Consider the following 25,551-nt stretch of genomic DNA (forward strand, 5'->3'; position numbering starts at 1 on the left):
CCTGAGTAGCTGGGATTACAGGCACGCGCCACCATGCCCAGCTACTCAGGAGGCTGAGGCAGGAGAATTGCCTGAACCCAGGAGGCAGAGGTTGCAGTGAGCCGAGATCACGCCATTGCACTCCAGCCTGGGTAACAAGAGTGAAACTCTGTCTCAAAAAAAAAAAAAAAAAAAAGAAAAAGAAAAAGAAACTGCAGAGTACTTACTTGCCCCTTGAGATAGCTATTCCTGACTTTCTCCTGAATTTAAGCATTCCACCTCTGTACTTTCATAAATCTTCCATAGACCTCTTTCATCTTACAATGTCATAATATTAGTTGGTTTTATCTGTTTTTTTTATGTACCCTTAACTCCTGAGAGTGGACGCTACATCTTAATTATCTATGAAACCCCAGCACCTCACTCATTTTCTAGCAAATGTTGGTTAAATGATTAAATGGATGATACAGGAGGCAGAATAAATATGGTTTTGGAAAAGTGTCACGGCTGCTGATCTGTCAGTGCAAAAGGGAACACACCCACCCCGTACATGATCAAAAATGTTGAAGGCAATAGACTAGATGGCTGTGAATAACATCAAATGAAGTTTCTTTCTGTAGGAAGTCTTAGAAAATGTAGGCTTGGGAGGCCGAGGTCAGCGGATCATGAGGTCAGGAGTTCGAGGCAGCCTGGCCAATATGGTGAAACCCTGTCTGTACTAAAAATGCAAAATTACCCAGGCGTGGTGGTATGTGGCTGTAGTCCAGCTACTCAGGAGGCTGAGGCAGAAGAATCACTTGAACCCGGGAGGCGGAGGTTGCAGTAAGCCAAGATCGTGGCACTGCACTCCAGCCTGGACAACAGAGCGAGATTAAGAATGTAATCAAGCTAAAATGGCATTGGCTTTCCTTCAGTAAATTGTTACTGTGCGGATATATGTGAAATGAATGCTAGTATTATGGTGAGAAACACATGCACTAAACAGCTATGCTTCTGATGCCATTCTCAAATCCGAAACTTTGCCCAATTTCAGGGACAGAAGTGAAGTAACATCTGTCCCCAGTGTTTAGCTTCTCTCTTGCCATGGCTACAATGAGATTCCTCAGAGACTATTTCTTTAACCTTGTTAGGGTTGATGGGGGCTACTGTGTCTGTCACAACAGGGTACCTGCCGCTGGGAATAATTGAGGTTTTCTGACATTAGCTATTCCAAGCAGAGTATTCTGAATCACATGAAAAGTGTCAGAAGCATATAAATTACTGACACATTTTTTAATCCCATAGTCCCTCCGGGTTGGTGTTTTTTTCCTTTTGAAAGTTTCCTCTGGGGCCAGGCACGGTGGCTCACGCCTGTAATCCCAGAACTTTCGGAGGCTGAGGCAGGTGGATCACGAGGTCAAGAGATCAAGACCATCCTGGCCAACATGGTGAAAACCCGTCTCTACTAAAAATACAAAAATTAGCCTGGCTTAGTGGCGGATGCCTGTAGTCCCAGCTACTCGGGTGGCTGAGGCAGGAGAATCCCTTGAACCCGGGAGGCAGAGGTTGTGGTGAGCCGAGATCAAGCCACGGCACTCCAGCCTGGAGACAGAGCGAGACTCTGTCTCAAAAAAAAAAAAAAAAAAGTAGAAAGTTTCCCCCTTAAAAAACTTCCTTTTAAATCTAACTTAATTTCATAGATACCATTTCCATTTTTGTAATGAAAAATACTGTATCCTTTCCTATCTATTTCATGAAGATTTCCTTTGCCTTGAAAACCTCTTTAAATTTATTATTTCTAGCCCCCAAAATAACTTTTGTTCTCTTATCCAATTCTTTCCCTCACAGTTCTTTTACAGTCGCTTCTTTTCTCCGGTAAAAAACCCTACATAAACTCCAAAAACATTTCTAGTTTTAGAAATCCTAATCTAAGAGGTTGCATTACTAATGCAAACATAGAAATTCTGGTACCAAAGGATGGAGGTGGAAGGAAAGTCAGGAGTTGTGCCCGTAAGAAAGTGAGGAAGACCCTTTGGCATCTGAGCAGAGGTGCAGGGAAGCCGGGATATGGGTAGGAAAGAAAGTTTCTCAGCTTCTCTTGTGCGTACAGTTTATGCTTAGGCCTCTGCAGCAGCCCGAAGGCAGGTGAGGGTGATCAGCTGTTCCAGTTTGCCCGGCACTGAGGGATTTCCTGGGATGTGGGGCATTCAGTGCTAAAACTGGGAAAGTCTTGGGCAAATTAGGACAAGTTGGTCACCCTACCTTCCCCTTGCTGCTACTGTCCTTTTAAAGTCCTCATTCCTTTGAAAACTGCACTGATCTTCAGTTCTTCCTGATTTTAACTGTATATACAAATATTCAAAGAGCTTGGACCAGCACATTTCTGAGAGAGCGCTCTACTTATAGTAAATGTTCTGTGAGCAAGAAAGAGAGCGAATAGATGTCACCTGTGGCAACTCTAATTGTTTGGTCATGACTATCTGGAGTAAAGTGTTAATAGTTTCTTGCATATCCTCCCAGAGAGTATTACAAATACTATTCTGCACCAAGCTCCTGTTAATTTAAAAATATATCTTGGGGCCCTTTTGTATGAGCTTATACAGAAAATGATCCACAGATAATGATCATTCTTATTATCTGACATATAGTATTGCATGATGTTATGTGCAAAAAAAAAAAAAAAAAAAACCCATTTAACTCTAATGATAGTCTTGTGGGTCATTTCCAGTTTTTACTACAGTTAATACAAATAATACTGCAGGCATCTTTGTACCTGAACATCTTTGTGTCCTTTCGTGAGTATATCCATTGAATAAATCTTAGCTGTGAAACTGAATTTAAGTTTTCATAAATATTGCCTGTTAAAATGCACGCTCTGAATGAATACACCCCCCCCGCAAAAACAGACTTTGTGTGAGCAACATGGCTGTTTATTCAACTGGATGCAGGCAGGCTGAGGCCGAAAAGGGCATCAGTGGAGGGCAGAGGCATAGGAGTTGGTTTTATGGTATTGGGGTAAACAGTGGAAAGTTACAGAAGTAACTTTAGGGCGGTGTTTTGCAAGCTGGGAGGGGGGTCATGGGTTTTCAAGCCGGGAGAGGGTCGTAGGGTATGGAGTCATGAGGTTGGCCAAGCTGGGAGGGGGTCATAGGGTGTGGAGTCATGAGGTTGGCCAAGGTCAGTTGGCCTTGTTGATTGAGGCCTGGATAAGAAACAATAGAGAATGTCTTAAAGTTAAGTAGGTCCCACAGGGGTTGATCATTTCTTCCTTTTTTCATGGTCTTCCAGTTACTTTAGATTTTCCAGGAACTCATCTGGAGTGTCCGTGTAGGTCACAGAGATTAACATGGCGTCCAAGGACTGTCAGTTGGCCTAAAAGACCTTATGTTGCCAAGCTGTCTTCTAAAAAGACTATGTTAAGTTACAGTCCCACCATCAGCATAAGAAATGCTTGTATATCCATACACACTAACCCTGAGATTCACAAAAAAACTATTTTCCCCATCTAATTTAATTGCACATAAAATTAATCACTTTTCATACATTTATGGGCCAGTTCCTTCCTACCTCCGAAGACTTATTGAATCAGTTATCTTGAGGAGTTTATTTTTTGTTGATATGTTAATGTTCGGAGTATATGAAGAAAACGAACTCCCCCCAAAACAGTTTACAGTTTGTGTAAACTGTTTTTAAAAATTTTAATTTGTTTAGGGTTTTTTTTTTTTAATTTAGTCTTTTAAAATATTTGTGTAGTCAAATTCATCTTTTTCAGATGGTTTCCGGACACCCTGTATCTTTTATCCTTGCTTTTCCTGGCATTCGGTGCAGTGCTGATCACAAAGTAGATTCTCAATAAATGTTTTTAAAATAAATGGAAAATGAATGCATAAATAAGTGAAGGATATAATTTATTCCTTTTATTCCTCCTCATGATATGTAGAGATTTGCAAAATGAATGGCAAAACATATCTTGGAACAGAATGTTATGGCCTGATGTCTTCAGGCAGGGGTTCTGCTGTTTTGTTCAATAAGATGTCCCTATTATCTGCACAGTGCTGGTATATGGGACATACATGTATAAAATGAATAAATAAATATGGAGAATAATGAGATAAATAGAACTTGGATTGTTTGGAGTTCATCCTCCTGGGCTAATGACAGGCATTTCTGGAAGTACTGGGTTGCAATTGAGCCCAGACCAGAGAGGACTGTGTTTATAGGCCCAGAGTCTCAACTGATTATCATCAGAATCTCAGACTTACTTTCTTCGTTCCAAATAAATTAAACTGGAGTGGTAAGAAAAAGAAAAATGGTTATGACCATCATCCTCAGGACCAGCGACTGCATTTAGTTGAATTTACAATATCTCTGACATCTCTACTGTGTCTGAAAGGTTAAAAATTTCCTGGAGAAAACAGCTTTTGCTACTACTTGCCAAAATACTCGTAACATGGACTGATTGCTAAGAACAGAAAACAAACCAAATCAAAATAAAATGAACCAAAAAGCAACAGAAATAAATGTGCCTTTAATGTAGTTGGATGATTACCAGATCTACTCTTCTCAGACCACCAGCCTTCAGAGGAAGGGCACATCCTTCCACATAAGTGTATCCTTGTCAGGGACATTTGGTGAGGTGCAACCCCTTCAATATGTCAGTTTCCTGGGTCATTTGGGGTCTTAGGAAAAGCCTGTTGTTGGTGCACTGAATTGCACATACATTATGTAACTCATTGCAACCCAATAGCTGAACTCATGGTTTCATAGCTATTAAAATATGCCACAAACCAAACCACCTGTGAGGCGCCAACTCAGCAAATGTGCCTTTCCAGAAAGCAGTCATAAAAGGTACAAAAAATGAGGATGAAAGAAGCCTGAATAACAACCTAGAGCTCATATAGTTGGAGCCATGAGGCACAAGAGGAAAAGTGTTCCACATAAGTTGAAGGAAGATGGCAATCAGGAGCATTGGTGTTGAAGACCACCCTCATTATGAAAAAGGGTCATATATATAATGTGGAATGAATCAGAGCTACCACTGTGGGTACCCTGTTAGAAAAACTGCAATTTTGGATAATTATGTGCAAGCACTAGGAGAAATGCCAGATGTTAGAATCCATGTTTAATGTGAAAATTGCATTTTGTTGTTTGCAGAGCCTCAATATATAGCTTTCTCTATAAAATGTGGGCATATGTCTGAAAGAAAGAAAAATGCCAGGGTTGCATTTTAACATCCTGTTACATTTTAGTTAAATTAAAAGGAACATGACTTTTCAAAGAGAAAACTCTCTCTCTCTCTCATAAAATAGCATTAAGTGGTTCCAAACATATCTTAGGTTATAATTGAAATTGGACTCTGTGGAACAAAATTAATGATGGTTTGTTCTCAAAGGCCCATTGTCCTGCTGATTTTTTCAGTTATTCTTTGTTAATAAGGTGGTAATATGGACTTAAGAGCTTCCACTACTGGGAGAATCCAAGGAATTATAGATAAGTAAAATTGATGTCAAATATTATGACTTTTTTTCTTTCATTCTTGTACTGTATCTAGTTGCCTCATGTTTTTTTCTAAATCTCACAGTTTTAGCTCACATTCTCTAGGGATAGCTTACATGCTAGCTTTATGAGGGAGGTGGAGTCATGCAATCCCAAGAAAGCAAATGTGGAGTGGGGGGATAAAAGGAACAGCAGTAGGGAAGAAGAGAAACCAAGTACAAGGTAATTCATTACCAAGCTTGTCAGAGCTTCACAAAACACACACACACACACACACACACACACACACACACACACACACAAGTTGTTAAGTTACAAGGGACATTGCGTATGAAGCTGTCTTAGAACATTCCACAAGGAGGAGAAAGGGTGAGCAGTTTTTCTGTGCATGGGTCTTTTGTCTCTTATTGGTCAAAATTTGCTTCATGGGACCCTTGACCCTCCCAGAGTCCCTAGGGAATCCAGAGCCTCTGTGTAACTCACGTGTAGCTAGATGGTTCCTGCAAGTCAGAGGCCATTGCCCAGGCCAAGGTCTCCAGGACGGGGAGGTGGAAAACATGAGGCAATTGCAGTGATGACCACTGCTTTACTGGGGCTGCAGTGGCATGCGTGGGAAACTGGGAAAGTGGCTTATGCTCAAGGGGTAGGGTGGGCACAGCTGACCGAGGAGGCCACAAACAGGACCTCGTGTACTCTTCAACAGTGTACTGGCAGAATTAGAATGAATCAGACCAGAGATTTATTAAATTAAGCTTTTGTAATGTCCTGATGTTGTGTACTGTATTTTAGTGCCGTATCTTCTGTTGCTTGAGTTCCCAATCTGTACCAGGTATTGTGCCAAAAGCTTCAAATAAATTATCTCATGGAATCCTCACAATTCTATGGACTCCAATTTACAAATGAGAAAACTAAGACTTAACTTGCTCACCTTCACGAAGCTAGGAAGTGGCAGAGTTAAAATTTGAATCCAGATCTAAAGCCATTGGTCTCCTATGCCATAGAACCAGCATCCATTTTGCTACTCTTACTAGAAAATCATGAATCTTAGCTATAAATCATAGTAAGGAGGAATTTTTTTTTCTGTTTCATGCTTATGAAAAAAATCTCTACCTTTTTCATTTTGTGTTTCATGCATATGACTAGCTTTTCAGAGATTTTATGTGTGTGTGAGAGAGAGTGTGTGTGTATGTCTTGTATATTTACAGACAGAAAAAAAATTTTGGAAATTAATTTTTTAATTATCTAAGTCATAAGAGAATGGAAAACCAGAAATGGACAAGCAGAATTTTTATCCCAATGTATTCTTTGACATACACTGATCATAATACTAATTATAGCAAAAGAATAAATCCCTGGTGCAATGAAATGATTGACCTTCCTTTAGTAGAACGGTGTTGACTTGTTATCATTGTCAAATCAGATGCAACACATTCAACCACATAATCATTTCTACTTGTGAGTTTTGACTGGCAAGGACATTTCTAGCATATCATGTTGATGTCAGGTTAACAAGCTCTAAGCAAAGCTGAAAATGAATGCTACTTCCCACAATCAAGTGGAAATGTTAATATTATCGACATGTCTTAAATGCCGTGAAATCCCATGCCTACAACAGAAATAGCAAACAGAAACTTTTCTTAAAGGGAAGACTAAACTAGTGTTATTTTTATGTATTCATTAATTGCATGCTTCCCTAGTGTTAACCATTTTAAAAATGTACCTGAAAATACACTGTAATAAAAATGAAATTTGAAATATTATACCATTGAATAAGGTCCTCTGAATAGTTTTGAGATTTAATATTCTTGATTTCAATTTACATGTATACTGAACCACATAAAGGTTATTCAGGTCAGTACTTCCCCACATTTGTTCCTTGATGACATATGTAGCTAATTACATTTCTATGAAAACTGTAGTACATAAAGGATGTGGCTTGTGTTCAGTCTCTCACCCACTAGCTGCAGGAGCGAAGGGAAGTCAATATCTCGCCTCACCTGTAATCTCCACTCTTTGGCACACCATTGAGAAGTCTAATAACTGCAAATAAAAGTTACTTTTACTTTTAAAGGTTATACCTTTGATTATTCCAGTGAATGGTGGGGAAGTATACCAGGCCCATTATTATAATGTATATTATTAAAATTTTAAAATGTTGACTGATTTATACTAAAATTAATCATATATTGGCTTTAGGGTATACAAAATTGCACTTTGATAATATTTAGGAAATGGCAACTTTGTGAGCAAAGTTGTAGGAACTATCAGAAAAGTGAAAGATAAAGATGGGACCCAGAAGAAGGAAGAATTGTAGGTTGAAGCCATACACAACTAGGAACTAAGACATATACCCTTAAAAACCCTCAAATCTGTGTCAGATGGTAAAATCCTGCTAAGTCAATGGTTCCCAGACTTTGGAATTTCAAAACAAAAAACTGTGAGGCCCAACACACAATTACCAAATCTTTATTTTTGCCAAACAAAGCTATTTTCAGCAGAACACACTAACATATACTAGAACCATGATTTCATATTAGGACATTTCAGTTCCACATTCTATATACTGCAAAATAGTAAGCACAAAAAGGGCAGTCATCCCCCATGGTGGGCTTAGAAACCTCTCATTCATGTGTGTGTGTATTTTACATTGGCCTTATTGTTTTTATTTCTTTAAATTTCACCAAGGGCTGGTAAAACTCCCTTTTAGAATACCATATGCCCATGCTGTTCAGGAATGAATATGATAAAGTCATTCATGAGGACATAGAGTTATTTCATATGCTCTCAAAAATGACTTGTAGTGCGAAACATAGCTACTATTGAACAAGACAACAACCCAACTTTAACAATTAATAAAGTACCTGGTAATTGTGTACTAGGCACTGGGACAGAAGTTGGGGATGCAAAAGTGAAAAACATAGTCACAATTTCTACCTTATACTCTAGTGGGGGAAATAAACAAAATGTATGATTGAAATGCCTTAAGCACCAGGAAGACAAAAGACAAATTGCTGTGACAGCACATAACCAACTCAGAAATCAGCATTAAACCAAGACCTGAAAAGGACTGCCCCTGTGCTTTTTGTATATTTGAGGCACCTTTTATAAATTTTAAAAAGGCTTTATTGCTAAGCAGACAGATTCCAAAGGGCCACTTCGTAGCCTGATGAATTAGAAAAGGGAACCGCTTCCTCAGGCTGAAACAACCCTGCCTGCTGAGGGTATAATTAGTTGAATGGATCATCACTAATGAATGGTTTTAAAGAAGGGAATAACATGACCAAATTTGCACTTTAACTTTACTCAATAGTTTGGAGTATTTAAATATGATTAAACCCTTTCTTTTCATTTGCTTGAATGAGGCAGAAGGGCTATCAGGCATTTAAAGTTGACTAAGGTATTGATTGGATACACAAGTTTTATTAGGTAGGTAAAGGCAGGACAATTCCCTTAGAAATAAGAACTTCTTCTCCATTGCTCTGGGCAGAATTGATTGGTTCAGGGCTAAATCACCAAGATAAAAACCCTCTTTTGAATCACATACTCTTTTGACATCTGGGTTTCTCTGAATCATGTGCAATCTAGGACTCTCGCAGATCATTCCAGTTTCACTTATGAAATTTGGGTTAGCCAACTTAAACAGTCATGGCTGCAATTGGCTTCTGAGTTAAAATGCTATCATTATTTTATGTTATTGATTTTTGCAAAGGAGAAAGCATTTTTATTTTGACAATTTTTGTTATTAATGAAATAAACTCAATTTTGTAGTAACATAGAATACAGTGAAAATATGCTTTATGAGATGCTGTGGCTTGTCTCTCAAATGGACAGTGAAGCTTTCTGAAACTTTTTGTGCCCTTTAAGTTTAAGGAATTGATTTGGCTTCTTATCTCAGTGTACACAAAGCCTAGTTACCTAGATAAATATTGGATGTTTGTCTCAGGGAGAAGAGACAATTTTTAGGACCACAATTAGGTTTTGTAGCTATTTTATATCCAATTGTAATCAGATACTCAGTGAAACATGTATTTATAATGCAGGCCAATGATCATATATTTGACTCAGATAGTTTTTTGCTAGAAAAAAGTTTTAAAGAAATATTGTCCTTCCAATTTTAGTGGCACTGAGGAACAGCTCTGGTTACAAGGGGGAAAATACTATATGTCCTTTGTTCAACTTTATTCATCTTTACTAATATTATGATTTTCATTTAGTTTTTTAAAAAATTAACGTCATTATCCTTGATTGAGTTTCTCCTATGTTCGAGGTATTGAGATAGGACTTCAGTATACATCATCTCTCTAACCCATTCCACAACCCTGCAAGGTAGTGTAACCGGGTTTTTTCTTGGGTGCTGGTGAGGCACAGCTCCCCCGAGAGAATGCTGTGGGTTTTTGACCTCCAGTCTCCTAAAGAATAAGTGATGGGTCCACTGCAGGTGCACCGTATACTTGTAAAAGTAATATCGGACCCAAGAAGTGTTGCAGAAAAGTGATTTTATTTAGGTAGAGAACAGAGAAGGAAAGGAGAAGAAGAGAAAGACTTCCATGCAGAGTGTGGAAGGGGATTCCAGAGGGGAAATCCCAGAGGGGAAAGGGAGTTCCCACCACGTGGGAGGGGATTCCAGAGAGCTAGAAATCCGGCCAGATGTGTGGAGGCCTACTTTTATCCTGGGAGGTACCCCCACCTACTCCAAGGCCCTGGGCCAATGAAAGGAGTTCCTTAGAACTTCCGCTGGAGTGATTGACTTTTAGTTTCTTCCCGTGCCCATGAAATTCAAACATAAACCGTTAAATCTCCCAATGGAGAGAGATGGGAGTGGGGCATGGCACTGGGAAATTCTTGCCTTTAAAACTACGCCTCCTCATAAACCCAGAAAGAAAACACATTCCCTCAGTAGGGGTCATTATTTCTATTTTATAGATAAGGTAACCGAAGCTCAGAGAAGTTATGTCCTGAAATTATATACTGGCAAGGGGTTAAGCCAGGTTTCCAACACAGGTTTTGTCTGACTCTAAAACCAGCATCTTTTAACTCTGCCTCATCTCTTCACCATTCAGGACCAAAATGTGGCGCATGTCAACCAAAAAGAGAGTAGCAAAAGGTGGTTTATAGAAGCAGTCATGGTCCTCTGAAAAGAAGGCAAAACTATTGGGGGTAATGGAAAAGTTACCATAAAGATCACATCTATGTAATCAAATATTAACTCAATGGCTTGAATTAGGTAGCAAATAAAATATATTAGCAAGCAATGTTACAAACCATGGTGAGAGCTACGTAGTAGATGAAGCAGAACGATGGCTGGGCTCAGGGAGCTCATATATTTGGAACGTAGGTAAATCTACTCTTCCCAGAGCCCATCATCACTTAAAAAAAAAAAAAAAAAAAATCTTTGCTGGGCTCAGTGGCTTACTTTGTAATCTCGGCATTTTGGGAGGCAAGGCAGGAGGATTACTTGAGCCCAGGAGTTTGAGATCAGTCTGGGTAACATAGGGAGATGCTGTCTCTACAAAAAAATAACAAATAACAAAACCATCTGAATTTCATGCATTCCAGTTTATATGGTTTTGTTCCATGCTACTTAATAACCTTTACACTAGTTGTGAAACTCACTGAAAACAAAGGAGAAAATCATAATTTATGTAAACATTCCTGAAATATCACTTTAATCAAGAAATTAAGAAATATTCAGATTTCAAAAGAAAAATGGAAGCTTCCTTGGCAAATAGGCTTGAGGTCCGGTCAGAAGGATTTGAATAATCAGGAGCAATGTGTTGTAGCAGGAAAAGCATACCATTTAGAGAGAGACAGCTTTAGTTTGTCAATCCTGCCTCTTAATAGTTGAGTGACCTTGAGCAAAGCATGAAACAGCCTTTGAGCATCAGTTTCCTCACTTAAAGGTAGAAGGGTTGAACCAAGTGTAAGCTGTTGTCCTTCCATGTTATCATTCTAAATAGTTCTAGATGGAACTATTTGAAATGTTGCACATTTCATATGTTGCTAAACAGTTCTCTCCAGGACAGTTGCTCCTAATAAGCTTACTATGGGTCACTCAACAATCTTCAAGAGAAACAATCATTATTTGGTTGGTGGATACCAAGACAATTCTGATGTGTTTGCGTCAAACATTGGGCAGATGAAATCTAACTAGACGTGTGTTATTCCATCATCATGCTAAATGACCTTGACTCTAAACATCTTAATTTGAACTTTAGACATTTCCCAAATGCTTTAGGGTAGATTTGGACCATAATATACTCCACTGTAAATGGAGAAAGCTTCATCATCCCCATAATAATTACCCCCAAACTGCTAGGAATGCATATTGGGTTTAGTATGTAGTGACTCCCTTGAAAATTCAGCTTTTGAGATCAGACATCTTAACAAGTCATGAGTATTTAGAGTGAAATGTTTGATTCTTAGTGATACTGTTTTCCTATTCTGCTATTATTATTATTCAGCTATGATTATTTTCCTTCTTCTCCCAAACTGCTATTTTTTTTTCTTTATTAAAAAAGGAGGAGGGGATGTATGCTGCAGTCTGGGGTGAATACGGGCTTCACATGGGGACCTGGGTACTGGTTCTGTCCCAGAGAGTGAGCTGGGAGCACTTACACAAGAGGCTTTTAGCCACTGTGTCAGGGAATCGCCTTATACCAAAGACTGCAGCCTTTTAGTAAAACCTGAAGAATAATCAGAAGCAGCATCGACTAGTCTCTAACCTTGGTTGAGGGACACACACACACACACACACACACACACACACACACACGGCTCTGAAAGCTCAGATAGGGAGGACACTCTGTGATCCACTTAGCCCTCTCTTCTCCTTCAGGGGGTCCTTGCAGGACAGAACACTAAGGAACAAAGTCTTAACTGGCAAGCTGCCGGCAGAAGGAGGCTGCTGGATTGCAGCGCCGGTTAGGAGCGGGGAGTCCTTTGCGTTTCAGAGATCCGTTCCACATTTTGCTGAGAGCCCAGGCACTGTGAATAAGAGGAGCCTCTGAGGACTGGTTTCTGATGTCGCACTAGGCATGATAAGAATGCCATTGACGTCAGCAGAGTCATCATCAGGGAGAATGGCACCCCAGCTCTTGAAACCACACCAAGCAATTGCAGTGCTTTTGAAAATTAAAAGCCGGTGCTGGAGGGTGGGGGGTTGGGGGGGGGAGTGCGGGGGGTGGGGAGGGAAAGAAGCAAAGAGGGAAGCCGTGGCTCCAGCTGAACTCTTCTTTCTTCTATGCATTTCCTGTATTTTAAAAAAGCAGGCTCAGGGCGCTCCTGTGTACACGCCCGGTTACTCACACACACTGCTGCCGTGGGCTCATTAACCTAAATCGAGGGAGGTGGGGGAAGAAGAGAGAAAGAGAGAAGGAAAGAATTCAATTCTGTTAGCATTTCTGCGTGCAGATGAAACAAACCGTGCCACCCAGGTGCTGGACAGAGGCCCTGAGCCGCATAAGCCTCTGAGAATGAAATTTCTGAGCTAAAACTGATACGCTTTAAATGTGTGTTGATGAAGAGATTACAAGGGAGGAATTAAACACTTCAAAGGAGCTACTACAAAGCAGCAGTCACCCTTCCCCCATCCCTCACACATACACATTACTGTGGACGCTTGCATGCTTGTGTGTCTGCCTGAGAAAATGGCAAAGCTGGTTTAGGAAGGGAACACTGCAGGCGTGTTGTGATTTCAGCTTCCACAGGCAGCTCCAAAAACATCACCTCCAGCTATAATTCAAAGGTTGCCTGGACTGGAAAATGTATTGGAGGTTAGGAAGTCTTTGAAAAGTATTCTTAGTGTAAATTGCCTCTGCTTTCAAATGCCACAATTGATCGAATCCTTTCCATTCTCTTTCCCACTCCCAAGTGTTCCACTCTCTCTACCCACCCCCAGGAATATGAAAACAACGTAGAAGAGACTTGCCGATATCAGCTGCATAACACACTTTATTTTACAGCATTGATGGGCAGCTTTCCAAGTCCATAAAAATCTTCTGCTGATCTGATTTTAATACCATATTCTTCAGTTATACTAGAAAGAATGATTTCCGAGATGTGGAAATGTTAGCCGGGAAACAAAAGGACATAGGCACATAAAGCAAAATCTGGCAGGAAATGTGGTTTTAATAAATTGAATTATGTGAAACTCCTATTTCAAATGGACTGATACTAGAGGAGCAGCCCTTGAGAGAAATGCACAGTAATGGTTCGGTTTTCAAAGACCTGTTTCTTTTTTAAAAGGAAGAAACCCCGAACAGCATTCCTTTCCAATACACAAAGGTAGCAGAAGTAGACCCTTCTCCACTTTCCTATTTGTTCTTAAAAAAAAAAATCGTAAAAGTTATATTAAATGTGCTTCTTATGATAGAGTAAATAAAGGGAGGAGTTTAGCAAAGCACATTTACGATGTACTCTTAACCTGTCTTGCTTAATGTAATAATGGAAAGAAAGATGGCTAATTGTTTTGCAGGAATTTGGGTTTATACTCTGAAAGGGTACAAGTAAATTTGTAACTTGGGTCATATTGGCTATTTTTTGTTCTGTTTTGCTTTCATTTTTGGTTTGTTTGAGGTTTATAAATGGAACCCTTCTTTCCTTTTTTTTTTTCCTTCCTTTCTTCTTCCCTACCTTTTTTCCTTTCTTCCTTGCTTCTCTCTCTCTCTCTCTTTTTTTTTTTTTTTCTTTTTACAATTGTACTTAAAAGAATAAAGGATTCTGAGAATCAGTTCCAGGATCCAATAAGGGCATAGATTGTATATCACAGGATCAAAGCCCCTTGCTTTCAAATGTATGAATGTGAGGATGTATTGTTGTATTTCGGGGATTAATAAGCAGGGCCAGAGCCTTCACACAAGCTTCCTTGCACCACGCTCCCACGAGGTTAAAAAGCACAGACTTTGACATTAGTACCGTCAGTGCAATACAGAACAACTGTTTCTGTTCCCTTCACTGTTTCTGCTTTGTGCCTTGATTAGGTGTTTTCTGACCGATCTCCCTAATTTGTTCCTGTCACTTGTGTTGGTCACTCCCTCCCTCATCACATCCTGCCCAGCCATCCCTGTCTACGATTCAAATTGCACTCTGTCGAGATCATTTACTACAGTGAAAAATAAAGAAAGACTCTCCTTTTTTCCCACCTACACATTCCTTTTGTCCCGCAAGATATCCCTTCCTCTTGCCTGGAACATTCCCAAGACTTAGTTGATTGATCATCCCCTGGGGATATTTAGGTGCCCTTTGCACCAGGCACCATAGCAGAAGCCCAGAAAGCCCCAAGAGTCTGGATGTGTTTTGGAGAGCAGGCTCAGGTTCACTGCACACTAATTTGCAGCAGGAAGTGCTAGGAAGCCCGATGAGGGACGGGAATTACTAAGTAAGGTTGACAGTCAATTAACCGAGGAAACTTAAGGAAGAGAGTCATTTAGAAAAGGAAAAATAATTTAATCCTTTTCAGGTGTGTTAATTTCTTTCCTGGACCAAATTACCATAGACCTAGAATATTTGAGACTTTTCCCTGAGGTCCGGCTTCACTTCATAGGGAAGCGACAGGGATAAGTGCAGTGAATTTGATTATGGACACCAGTCTAACTCTAGCTTAATGAGCCATGGAAACAAAACAGCCAATCTCCTCTAACTGCTGTAATCCAACACTAGGAGCATGGAGAGCCCTGTGGTTTTGGTTACACAAATTTGTAGTAGAGGCCTTGCCTCAGCAGTTGAACATTTCAGCAAGAGATCTGAACTTGCTTGGTTCTTCATGTAGCAGGTATAAGTCTTTTAGAATTAATCTGAAAAACAAAATGTACCCAGAAAGCAAGAGATCTTACATGTGTCTACAACCTGAAACAAACAAACAAACATTAACATTTGCCCTAATTACCAAGGCTGTTTTTAATAAAAATATATAGATGATAGATAATTTTGGAGATTGCATTTCCCCACCGTCACTGCCAGCCTCATTTTTCTTCCATCCTCTGCAGCACAGCCTCTCCCACAAATTTAGTAAAGTCATCCTGTTCACATTTTTGTCTTTTTACTATATATGTTCTTGTTCATAAATATATTGTAATTATAAAAAGTCATCGGTATATTTCAGCTTATCTTTTTTAATTTAACATTGTGTTTGTTGGATTATTTTACTCTTGCCCCAGTGCACCATGTAAATCTCGTGAATCGACAGGTAGCAATAGATCAGCAATAGTAAAGTAACTGATAGGGGCCAGTTAACTGAATGACCCTTTTAAGAAGAGATCTCAAAGAGGTAGGCTAGGTAAGCTAAAAAAAATTATCAGGGCAAAATGCAGGGAGGTGGAAGTGAAAGCAGTTGAGAGTCAGAGTGGGCTGAGATAAATGAGTGGAGCTGCAGCTGTAGGAGCCAAGAGGGCACGTTCTACTCCAGTGGACATCAAGCTTGCTGGTGAGCAGTTTAGGAGATGCTCCTTGTTTTACAGCAAATCTTTTTATGTGATCTTGAGCAAACCACTCCCTTTGATTGCTCCTTTCTGCTCCTTGGTCCTCCTGTGTCAAATAAAACCCCAGAATTGCAGAGCCAAAATGCAAATAAATAGAACTCCTCACTCAACGCCCCTCAGTTTATAAGTAAGGAAATGAAGACCCAGTAAAACATTATGATTTAGAGATACGTGTCAAGGCAGAACCAGAGGCTGGGCTTGGCCTAGGAAAAGTTGTTCCCCTTGATTACATTTTCCAAAGGTTATACCTTTTCCACAGTTTTCTGAGGTAACGTGTTGATGGACTTGACAGTTATAGAAACAGTAGGAAGTGGTGTAAAGCCAAGACCATGTTTACTAAACAGTGCTGCCCTTTTTTTTTTTTTTTTTTTTTTTTTTTTAACATCATACAGATTAGAAAGCTGGTGCTCAGGGAATTTAAGCAACTTGCCCAGAGTCACGTAGCTTGGAAGTGTTAGAGCCAAGATTTGGACCCCAGTCTTTCTCACTTTCACAGACTTGCTTTTAACCACTGTGTTATGCTATGCTGCCTCAGTATAAGCTCCTTTCAAAACAAGTCGTTTCCAATCTATTTCTGACATGTAAGCCCAGAAGTTTTCAGATTTATAATGGCATTCTTATTTTTTCTCTGCAAGTGTTAGAGAACAGGGTGTCTGCAATGGAGTAGAGCTTTAGAAATGAGGATAAAACATTTGGTTTGGTGTTCATATTAAGAACTCTAATATCAAAGGCAGGAAACTTGGTAATTAATATTTTAAATGGACTGGAGAGGTCACAGGTATTAAAATCAATATTTTGATGACAAGATAACAGTGTAGGAGCAAAGAATTGGAGGAGTTTAGCAAAATTATGAATTAAGTGGATATGTAAACAGCAGATTATGAAAGAGAAACAAAGATTACCTGGAAAGAGTTTTGTGACTTACCAGAATTCAGAGTCAACTGAATTATCAGAATGGGCAGAAAAAGGAAATATCAAAGAAAAGTTTGCTGATAGAAAATTAGATAAAGAAGATGCCATGGAAATGTTTTTTAGTGCAAATACACTATTGCTTATGGCTGAAGACAGAAATAAGACTATGTGTAACTTCCAGATGAAGTTCAGGCGTAGAGAGAGGGCTAAATAAACAAGCACGTAGACCTGAGAATTCTTGTTGATTGATCTTTGGAAATTTGGTATGAATGTGATCAGTTTAACCATGCCTTAGCTACTGGATCAAAGGAAACATCTATTGGCTTTGGGTGATGAGAATCTGGAAAATTGACAAAAACTGAAAAAACCAAAACCAAAGGAAAAAAAAAAAAAAACAGAATGAAGAATGCCATTTAAAAAATCTTAAGAGGCGGAGTCTGATGTTACAAGACTCTTTGACTCCATTATTCTCAATTCTAACATTTAAGTTAGGTGATTATAGGCATAGAATTTCTTTCAAAACCGGTTTCTAAATGAAGGCTTCCCATACACTGAAGTTAAAAGTAGTCTTGACAGGAGAACTGCTTAATAGGTAAGGGGTTTTACTTTGGAATATTGAAAATGTTTGGAACTAGCTGAAGTGGTGGTTGCACAACATTGCAAATGTGCTAAATGCCACTGAATGGTTGACTTTATATTTTTAAGTTTATGTGATATGAATTTGACTTCAATAAATTATTTTTATTGATGCATAATTATTGTGTATATTTATGGGGTACATGTGATGTTTTGTTACATGCACAATATGTATAATGATGGAATCAGCGTATTTACAGTATCCATCACCTCAAGTATTTATCATGTCTACATGTTGGGAACATTTCGAGTCCTCTCTTCCAGCGATTTTGAAATAAACAATGCCTGTTGTTAACTCTAGTCACTTACTCTGCTGTGGAACATTAGAACTTATTCTATCTATCTGTGTGTTTGCACCCATTAATCAACCTCTCTTCATCCTCTCCCCACCCATCTATCATTCTATACTCTACCTTTATGAGTTCAAGTTTTTTAGCCCCTGCATATGTAAGAACGTGTGATATTTGTCTTTCTGTACCCAGCTTGTTTCACTTAACATAATGACTTTCAGTTCCATCCATGTTGCTGTAAATGACATGATTTCATTCTTTTTTATGGCTTAATCACATTCCATGTGTGTACCACATTTTCTTTATCTGTTCATCTATTGAGGGACACATAGGTTGATTCTCCATCTTTGGTGTTTTGAATAGTGCTGCAATAAACTTGGGAATCCCTTTGATATACCAATTTCTTTTTCTTTGGATAAATACCCAGTATGAGATTGCAGGACATTATGGTTAGTTCTATTTTTAGTTTTTTGAGAAATCTCCATACTGTTTTTCATAGTGGCTGTACTGATTTATATTCCCACCAATGATGTGTAAGAGTTCCCTTTATTCTGCATCCTGGCCAGCATCTGTTATTTTTTGCATTTTTCATAATAGCCCTCTAACTGGGATAAGATGATATCTCACTGTGGTATCAATTTGGATTTCCTTGTTTATTAGTGATGTTGAACATTTTTTCATATACCTGCTGGACATTTGTATGCCTTCTTTTGAGAAATGTCCATTTATGTCCTTTGTCCACTTTTTAATGGGATTATGTGCTTTTTTACTGTTTGGACGTTTGAGTTCCTAATATATTCTGAATATTATTCCCTTGTCAGATGAATAGTTTGCAAATATTTTTTCCCATTTAACAGTTGTCTCTTCACTCTCTTGATTGTTTGCTTTTGCTGTGCTGTGTAGAAGCTTTTTAGTTCAAGATAGCCCCATTTATCTATTTTTGGTTTTGTTGCCTGTACTTTTGAGGCCTTAGCCATAAAACTTTTGCCTAGACCAATGTCCTGAAGTATTCCTTCTGTGTTTTCTTCTAGCAGTTTTATGTTTAAATCTTTAGTCCATCTTGAGGTGATTTTTGTATGGTGAGAGATAGGGGTCTACTTTCATTCCTCTGCTTGTGGGCATCCAGTTTTTCCAGCATCATTTATCGAAAAGATCTCCTTTCCCTAATGTATATTCTTGGTGCCTTTATCAAACGTATTTATCATTATGCTCTCTGTCTACTCTAAATCTATCAGTTCACTCTATAAAAATGTGGATTTGTTTCCGGGTTCTCTGTATTATTCCATTGGTCTATGTGTCTGTTTTCATACCATGTTGTTTTTGTTACTTTAGTGTTGCAATAGATTTTGAAGTCAGGTAGTATGACACATCAGCTTTGCTCTTTTTACTCAGGATTGCTTTGGTTTGTTGTGCTCTTTTTTGGTTCCATACAAATTTTAAGGTTTTTTTTTTTTTTTATTTCTGTGAAAAATGACATTGGTTTTGATCTGTAGATTGCTTTGGGAGTACTATACATATATATATATATATTTATATATATATATATATATATATAAAATTAAAAAAGAATGTATATATATATATACATTCTTTTTTTAATTTTATTATTATTATTTGTTTTTAAGAGAAAGGGAGGGAGGAAGAATTGGGCACTAAGTACATCAGAGTAGACGTTTATCAATTTAAAAATAGTGGTCTTGGCTACCATAAACTGTGATGTTCTTGAGCTTACAGTGTGTCTTGTTGATATTGGAATTGTTGATACTCAAAGTGCCTGGCACATAGACCTGATTCATCTGAATTTAATCAATGAATGAATGGATAATTCTGACCTCCTCTGAGTGAATTGCACTTCATGGGGCTACCACCTGACTATATGTTGTGGGAGACATCAAAGAAAGGTAGAACACAGCCCTGAACAAGCTGAATGAAAGTTACCTTCAGCTTGTTTTTAAAAAGTGTTCTGGTAGAGAAGTAATGAATCTTTTCAGATTTTAGAGTGTTGCTGGTTTGATTCCAGTTTGAATTTTTAACCATCAGTCTCAATGGAACTTTAGTTTACAGGTAGGACTTTTGACCATGTGTGGTGGCTCATACCTGTAATCCTGGTGCTTTGGGAGGCTGATGTAGGAGGATCACTTAAAGCCAGGAGTTTGAGACCAGCCTGGAGAACAGGCTCTGTTAAGAATTAAAAAATTAGCTAGGTGGGGCAGTGCATGCCAGCAGTTTCAACTACTTGGGAGGCTGAGACTGGAGAATCCCTTGAGCCCAGGAATTTGAGGCTACAGTGAGCCATGATTACACCACTGCACCCTGGCCTATGCCACATACCAGGACCCTATCTCAAAACGCAACAATGACACACAGAAAAAGCAAAATGTTAATTTGTCCTGCTCTTGTCTCTAGCACTTCATATCCATTTCTTTTAATGTGAACAGTGGGAAAGGTAGTAGAATTGAAATGGATCATAGAATGTTTCCTCTACTGGATAATTTTTACTTCATTTGGAGTATGATTGAACGGCTAATGTCAAGATGTACAGCAGGGCTCAATGATTGAAAAATAATGTTACTGAAATAAAAGTCACTATATTTTAAACTTTCTTTCTGAGAGTCTTCCATTATTTTCTTTGTCATATTAGCACCATTGTAAAAATACAAGTTATACATAGGGTAAAAAACATAGTCACAATTTGACATTTTATACAATAATAAATCAGCTTTCGTGCAGTTAGCCTATGTCCTCTGCTCTGGTGTTAGAACTTACTTTTGCCTGAGCTTGCTGAATAATTATTTCAATTTCCCAGATAAATGCACTTCTGTGCACAGAGATCATATGCTGGTAGCCCCTACGTAATATAGAGAGAGCATAACTTTCCTCTTCTCTCTTGGTAAAGTTAGGATTTTTATAAAATACATTTTATTCTTATTTTACTTCTCCATCATTAGAAAGATTCCTGGACCTATAAACCAATAATAATAATAATAATAATAATAATAATAATATTTTGGCAATGTAAAGAGAAAGTCACTTTTGTGAATGTGGTCACACCGGCTGTCTTTTGAACCTTAAAGGAGGAGGCAGGAAGAACATTTAAATTCAGCATTTTGGAGTATTATGACCTCATTTGGTTCTCAGAAGAAGTTCTTTTTTATTTCATCTTCTCCACGCCAGTTTATACAATTCTCTCATGCCTTGCTTTATTTTTATACCTTTTCTTAGAAAAGGTTTTTACATTTTATCCTCCCCATCCCAGTTTATACAGTTCTCTCATGCCTTACTTTACTTTTATGTTTTTTCTCCATTCTTTCTTATTTCGTTTGCTCACTCTCCCAAGTCCTCTGGCCTAATTTTTACTTGTGTGGTATTAAGCAGAGAACAATAGAACAACTATGAAGATTTCTTGGGGATAAACCAGGTTTCACTTGAATTGTGGTGCATCTCCCACTGGTGCTGAAGCAGGGCAGAAAGAGGACAGAGGCATACCAGCAAGAACAGACATCTAAGCGCAAAGAGAGGAAAACAAGGGCAGGGATACTCTCTCAGTGCCTAGGAAGAAGGCAAAAAATTGCTCCTGGAGTTGTAAGTAAACTGTCTCCTCTTTGAAATGTATATTCGATGGTTGTTGTGTAGTTGCAACAGTGTCATGAAGTCCACGAGGCCTATTTTTTTGAGTAATCAATATTGTGTACCAGTGCCAGAGCAGACCTACCTTATATAAATTAATTTATTTGAATTGCTGTATTCACTATGAATAAATATTTATTGGAGTACCTTCTATATGCTGGGGACTTCAGCCTTGTGATACAGAGGTGGAAAAAATAACACTTAAGCAGCTTATTATATAGCAGAGAGATGGATCAATCAACAGGCAATTAAAATACAACATGTTTAAGTAAAGGCCTGTTAAAGCCACAGAGCCACTCAGTGGTGAGAGGGATTTAATCAGCTTGGGCCAGCCATGGCAGGTAAGTGGCGTTTGGAAAGTTACCAAAGTAAGAAATACCCGATATGTTCAAGGAACAGTTCCAAGGCTCAATAAGGTCAGAAGTGAAAGGGCAGTGTGAGCCCTGGACACTGAGGCTAGAAAGGTTGAAGGATCTGTTTTTTACTGCACACTGTGCTGGGCACCACGAAGAATACAAAATAGCTAGCTATTATGGAGCCTACAGTTTAATGTGTGTACATGGATACATGTCCATGCTGGAATTTGACTCCTTGAGAAGTCATGGATTGCTTAGTCCTGGAAGCATTTGAATTTATAATGGAAAGCTATAGTGGGGAGTTGACAAAATACTTTAAATGTGGTGAGAATAATTAGACAATCTGTGGTGTGATGTGCTAGCAAACCAGTTCTTTTTTCTCTTTTTCTCACCACTTCCCACCTCCCTCAAAAAAAAAAAAAAAAAAAAAAAAGTAAAAAACCAGATCTGCAGTGTTTATCTATGGCCATGGTGCAAATACTCCTCCCGTGGCTGGTTTCAAGCTATCACTGATTCAACAGTTCTTTTGCAGAATTCTTGAATGTTTTTAACACTGGACAAGATCAGTTCCAGCATATTCCTGCAACAGCAATTCCGCAATTCTCAATGTCAAATAATAGAACCAGAAAGTCATATAAGTACTGCGAAGGAGGAGAGACAGTTAAGAGCCAGCTTAGTCAGGAAATGCTCCAGGGGGGAAGTAAGGCTTGAGTTGGGACTTACAGATAAGAAATTTAAATAAAAAGGATCAAGCACTCCCACTGTGATGCATAAATGTTGAATCATGTATGTGTATGACAAGTGTGGCCGCTGGTAGTGGAGGGTCCACATGAGATTTAGGCCATGAAAGACTTGGTCTGTCAAACTAATACATTTTGTCACGTTAAAGTTAGACAACTGTTAATAGTTTTTAAACACTGACTGTCATAGCAATGGTTTGACGAAAGCAATTTTTAAGGAAGATTTTGTTTTTAGAAAAAGTTGGATAAATGATAGCAGTGAGACCTCAGAAGAGAATAAGAGACCTGCCTCAGATAAGCGAGAGTCATTCAATTCAGCAGCAATCTTGGAAATGTGTAACTTCTGTGGAGAGAAATTATATCCTGGAGTGTTGGGTAAAGCCACTGTGAAGCCAAAGAAATTAGTGGATAAAGGTAGCGAAATTAAGATGAAGGAATTGGCACACGGAGCCACTGTGTACTATAAAGTATTTTTATTGGTCTTTAGTCTTGCCGTTATTGTTGCTAATGATTGTATTGAATAATTACCAGCTGTTGTTAATTATTTGAATCTTGATGCCTAAAGCAACCTCTCCTCTGGCGGAAAGTTGTCTCCTTTCTTTAAATTTTTCAAAAACATGTTTGAAACATGGAGACTTGGAGGTCTATTACAGCAGGACATCTGAAATCCTACTGATTCCTGTTATCATTCCTGTTCTTTCGCAGTCCACTTTGTCACCACCCCCACCCTTTGTTGTTCTGCCTGCCCATCCAGCTTTGCAGTCACTCTCCCCACCTCCTGCCTGGCTGCAGCGTCGTCATTGACACAGCTCTGGGTTGGTATCTCCTTTCACCAGAATTCCTGCAGCCGTGGAGTACGTGCAGAGCATCTTCCTTTTGACCCTCTTAAAATGCTGAGGGGTGTTTCCGACACACATTGCTTTGTAATTCAATAATAGGGCCGTTGTGGGTTCTTGTTACTGCAGTTGTGCTGATTTTTAAAAGCATTCTGAGTAAAAAAGAAAGAAAAGATAGTAAAATTTACACGTACCTTGAGGCCTATAGAGCACGTTTGCACATGTTCTTGCCAAATGTTATTTTGAAAACCTGTCTCTGCAGGTCTGAGCCGTGAAAGTTTGGAAAATCAGGGTCAGAAGGCAAAATATTTCTTTTGTATCATCATCATACAATGTAAATTATGTGTAGCATATACATAGAAAACAATCCAAGGGATGAGCTTCTGGGAAATCATTCCTTCTTGTTTACTCTGATCATATAATGGGGAATTGTATGCTTTATGCCATTTTAATTTCTTGAATATATGTGCTCTAAAAAGTACATTATAATATAGCTCAGTGCTATATATGCTAAAAACAAGTTGGTAATGAATTTGGACAAAGATTCCCATCTTATTTCCTGCACTTTTACACATTTTTTTGCTATGTATCATATTTATTATATATCTGTATTAGGACTACATCAAACACTAATTAATCGACTGAGATAAGAAATGTGTTTTCAATTAATAATTAGAAATCTGCCAGAAGATTGTGGGATTTACATTGTTGGGGATCTAAATAGAACCGAAATCTTTGCAAAGTTATTTTAAAACTCTTATTAATTATTTATGTAACCATAGATTATGGCTTACAGAAGACTGATGAAATTGTTCAACAAACCATGTAGGTTTTGTGGAAGAGCAGTAAACTTTGATAAGTAAACCCAGAGTGCTCCATTAACCTTTTCTCTATATGTACTTTATGTGTTGATCAGTATGATATATATTATGCCTCAATTATTAATAGCAATATACATCCTACCTATTAAGAATTCAGCCAGCAACCCTCCTAGTGTCCCCTTTCTTCTAGAACATAGATCAGCATCAGGAAGGAAGCAAAAGAAGTCTCTGAGCACCCGAAATAGATGTTCACAATGTTCACTCACTAAAGATAATGCAGGTCATTAGCCAGAGAAATGTATGCTCATATTTTAGTGATGATTCATATCAGCTTGGTCATGTGGTTCTAAGCCTTCTATAATTGGATGAAGCAAATTAGGAAAGGCTGGGTAGGAGATTACAGGAAAAGTCACAACTGATATTAGCCAAGTGACAGCTGATGGCCTGAAAACAGAAAAAGAAAAGAAAATCTACTAAACCATTAGAAAACCACAGACATAGCTATTTGGGGCCTTTTTGAAAGGGGCAAAAAGCTCAACTCATCTTTGGAAATGCTGAGAACACCCTCTTTACACAACTGAGTATAATTTTTGGTATTTAAATTGATGACCCCAAATCATCAAAAAAGATGAAATTATATTTTGTTTAATCTGTATTGCTCTTCTATAATATGGTAAGATTTCTGTTTAATGAGCTTAAAAGTAAGACTACCCCCAAATTGAACCTCCATCCCCTTCAATGCCTCCTCCTGGACATTGATCCATCTATATCACCCCTTCTCCCTCTTTCTATGACCTATTCTTTGGTGGCTGTGTCTCTTAAAACTAGTTGAAGTTTTTAAGGAAAAAATTCCCTCTCTCTTTGATCCTGTATCTCCCATCAGTTATTACCACATATCTCTACTAATTTTCTTACCCAAATGTCTAGAAAGAAAAGTGTACACTCATCATTTTCATTTTCTTTTTCTCCCACTTATTCCTCCAACCCTTGAAGTCAGCTTGCAGCCCCACCACTCTGTTGCAACTACTCCTGTGGTTCCTCTGACCTCCCAATTGTCAAACCAAGTAGAGAGTCTTCGGTTCATGTCTCATCGAGTTTCTCTAAGTCAATTGCCAGTCTATCCTCCTTGAAAATCTTTTCTTTTTTTTTTTTTTTTTTGAGACGGAGTTTCGCTCTTGTTACCCAGGCTGGAGTGCAATGGTGCAATCTCGGCTCACTGCAACCTCCGCCTCCTGGGTTCAGGCAATTCTCCTGCCTCACCCTCCTGAGCAGCTGGGATTACAGGCACGCGCCACCATGCCCAGCTAATTTTTTGTAGCTTTTTAGTAGAGACGGGGTTTCACCGTGTTGACCAGGATGGTCTCGATCTCTTGACCTCGTGATCCACCCGCCTCGGCCTCCACA

General features: G+C 38.7%; 1 protein-coding gene and 1 long non-coding RNA gene across 12 annotated transcripts in view; both read left to right on the top strand.

The window, feature by feature from the left end:
- The window catches only part of LOC116555097, a 24,518-nt gene extending 7,160 nt beyond the window's left edge, over window positions 1-17,358 (top strand). Inside the window, exon 2 of the long non-coding RNA XR_004270392.1 lies at window positions 15,342-17,358. This is a non-coding gene — a long non-coding RNA (uncharacterized LOC116555097). The remainder of the gene's footprint in view (window positions 1-15,341) is intronic.
- PDE4D (phosphodiesterase 4D) overlaps window positions 1-25,551 on the top strand; it is a 1,549,195-nt gene that overhangs the window by 1,379,259 nt on the left and 144,385 nt on the right. The gene's annotated exons all lie outside the window — the stretch shown is intronic.

This window comes from Sapajus apella, unplaced genomic scaffold (assembly GCF_009761245.1).
Source record: "Sapajus apella isolate SASKATOON/1434 unplaced genomic scaffold, GSC_monkey_1.0 scaffold1, whole genome shotgun sequence".
Classification (NCBI taxonomy): domain Eukaryota; kingdom Metazoa; phylum Chordata; class Mammalia; order Primates; family Cebidae; genus Sapajus; species Sapajus apella.